Source organism: Podarcis filfolensis (assembly GCF_964270895.1).
Source record: "Podarcis filfolensis genome assembly, chromosome: 4".
Taxonomy (NCBI): Eukaryota; Metazoa; Chordata; class Lepidosauria; order Squamata; family Lacertidae; genus Podarcis; species Podarcis filfolensis.
The window spans coordinates 75,920,420-75,923,586 of NC_139607.1; the positions used below are offsets into that span (position 1 = coordinate 75,920,420).

A 3,167-nucleotide genomic window follows, 5' to 3' on the forward strand; every position below is an offset into this window, starting at 1 on the left:
TTACCTGATTGCAGCAGGCTCACTTAGAAAGCATGAGGCAACTGCCTCACCCTGGCTCTGAGACAGAGGTCTGTATTGCAGCTGAAGAGCAGGATGGCCAACTCTCAAGAGACTGCAATCTACGTACTTTCAAAATTGAAAACTGGCAGTGATCTATCCCCGTTTTTCGGGGTCAGCTCAAAGTTGTTGTGCTTTTTTAGGCAGGAGGAAAGCCCCCATTTTTTAGGGGTTCAGTTATTGAGCCTTTTCTGGGGAGGAGAAAGAGAAGAAGCTTGGGGGGGGGAAACTTCCACAAAAAGATCGCTGTGGATGAAAGCTCAGTCTTTCAAACAACATTGGAGGGGGCAGGGTAGGAGTCAGTTTTAGCAACACTAAGGAAAGGGAGCCTGAGATCGACCGCGATCTACCAAAACCTTGCGGGGATCTACCAGTAGATCATGATCAACCTGTTGGACATCCTGCCCTAGAAATCCACTGGGAGCTATAACTTTGGGACAGCTCTGGAAGTCAAGCTGTCTCTTGCTCCCTCTTCTGCACAAGGCTCATCGAGCAAATAGCACAGCTGGGGCCCTAACTGGCAGCAGCTCTCCAGGATTAAAGTCAGAGTTCTCTCCTAGCCCATCTGGGAGATGTCAGGAATTGAATCAAAGCACTTCTGCATTCAAAGCAAATGAACTCAGTCACTGAGTTGAGGTCCTTCCTATTTCATTGCCCACCCCTGACCCCAGTGTTTTCTGAAATGACTGCATATTGTTCCTCTTTATCCCAGGCTTCCTTCCCAGTCCCTTGCACTGTTGTCTTGCCTGTTCTGATTTCTAGATTCAACGCCCCTCAGGGCAGGCTAATCTGCTTTATTATTTAAAAAAAGTTACACGCTTGGGTGGTACCGTAAAAATAACCCGCTATTGGCAACAGTTCAGAGCACATTGCTTCTACTTGAGTTGCTTGTAGTGTGATACAAGGAGGCAGGACTAGAAAGTTCAGATGGAACCTACAGGGACATATATCTCCCTGAGTTCCTTGAGAAGGGAAGGGTGTGGTATAAATTCAAGTGTTACACACCACCCGTCTCCAAGTGGTGCCAGATTCCAGGCACTTACCCAGGGTTCGTGTTTCCTTTGGAAATGAGGCAAAGTGGAGACTGTGGTGTCTTTATGATACGAGTTTATTTACACACATATACAACCTGAGCCAGGGACGCAGGTGGCGCTGTGGGTTAAACCACAGAGCCTAGGACTTGCCGATCAGAAGGTCGGCGGTTCGAATCCCCGCGACGGGGTGAGCTCCCATTGCCTGGTCCCTGCTCCTGCCAACCTAGCAGTTTGAAAGCACGTCAAAGTGCAAGTAGATAAATAGGTACCGCTCTGGCAGGAAGGTAAACGGCGTTTCCGTGCACTGCTCTGGTTCACCAGAAGCGGCTTAGTCATGCTGGCCACATGACCCGGAAGCTGTACGCCGGCTCCCTCGGCCAGTAAAGAGAGATGAGTGCCGCAGCCCCAGAGTCGGTCACGACTGGACCTAACGGTTAGGGGCCCCTTTAGCTTTTACAACCTGAGCCCACAGTGGAGGGGTTCGCAGCATCAACATCCCAAGAGGGTCTTGTTTCTCCCATAGTCACAGCCTTGGATTTAAACAGAAATCAAACATTGCTCTCAGACATTGCTCTGACTCTCTCTCCAACTTGCTACCTTTTCCTAGGTCACATCAATGCCCAAAAAAGCTCTCAACCCTGGCTTTTGTCCTTTTTACCATCTATGAGTTTAGGGAGTGGGGAAGGGGGAGGTGTTCCACCCATTTGCAATCTTCCACAGAGCCCCTTCCTTTGTTCACCTTAATGGCTCATCACTCAGGCTATCAGCTCACAAGGAGACTAGCTGGGCTACTCCAAGAACTAAAAGCCTTGACTGAATTCTGACACTTGCTAAATCCAGGGATTAGAGGGGTCTTGGCATATAGGCTACTTCCCCCTGCCCAAACATTAAGATAAGCATTTATGTTATACTTTCCTATGTACTTTACAAATAGCATTTTGGCTGCATTTGGGCTTGTCCTAATTTTACCACAGCAGCATTCCCATCTCATTTACAGGCTTTCATTATTATAATTCTAAAGGCCTGGTTTTCTTTTCTTTTTTGCATTTTCTGGAGTGCATCCTTTACACTGGTGTTAATTACACTGCAGATTGCTTTGTGGAACTATTTTTCTCCAAGGGACAAACATTCAGCATTTGTTCTCTTGCCACATAAGATAATAACCCAATGTATCACAATTAAATCAGACCAATGTACTTTAATTCCTATTAAGATTCTGCAGTGTATTTTCCTGTGCCATATTTGTAGTACTGTACTTGGCTTATTAAAAATGAGAGAGAGAGAGAGAGAGAGAGAAGGAAAGAAAGAAAGGAAGGAAGGAAGGAAGGAAGAGTTGTGTTGTTCTGGACCTCAAATGTTCCTCAATCCTAGGTCAAGAACAAGATTGTGTCTTAAGTAGGACAGGAAGACATCCCAACTCACTTACCACAACACATCATGCAGGCAGCCTCTGACAACTAATCTGAAGCAGAATGCAATGGACATTGCTCACTCCGAACACATCTCACCAGTCGCCACAGCTTCACTGGCTGCCTATCTGATTCTGGGCCCAATTCAAAGTTCTGGTGTGTACCCCCAAAACAGCCTGTGCCAACCTGGTGCTCTCCAGATGTTTTGAACTACAACTGCCATCAGTCCCAGCGCTGGCCCACCATTCAAGTACTTTTTAGTCTAGTTCTACAATGCTATATTGGAATTAACGGCACTGTTCTACAATGGCAAAGAGACAGCCTCATATTTATCATTCTCGTCTGTTCTAGTTATAGCAACGCTCCTGGCTTTATGAGGGTATATTTAAAATGTACACCATCATCAGTTTTCCCAGTGAAATGTTGAAATTGTGAGTTGGTAAAGGTAGAATAGGGACGCAGGTGGCGCTGTGGTCTAAACCACTGAGCCTCTTGGGCTTGCCGATCAGAAGGGCTTGTCCGTATATGTCTGTCTCCGTATATGGCAGCTTCTTCAATTCCTATTCCTGCTTTTCATTTTGTTGGGAAGTTTAGTGTTCATTCTCCAGGCTGCCGTCACGCAGACATGGCAATTCAGAACAATTCACACATGCAGAGACACCAAGAG

The 3,167-nt window shown here is 46.5% G+C and overlaps 1 long non-coding RNA gene across 1 annotated transcript in view; it reads right to left on the reverse strand.

The window, feature by feature from the left end:
* Positions 1-3,167, reverse strand: part of LOC310760617 — a 99,516-nt gene that overhangs the window by 35,347 nt on the left and 61,002 nt on the right. The gene's annotated exons all lie outside the window — the stretch shown is intronic.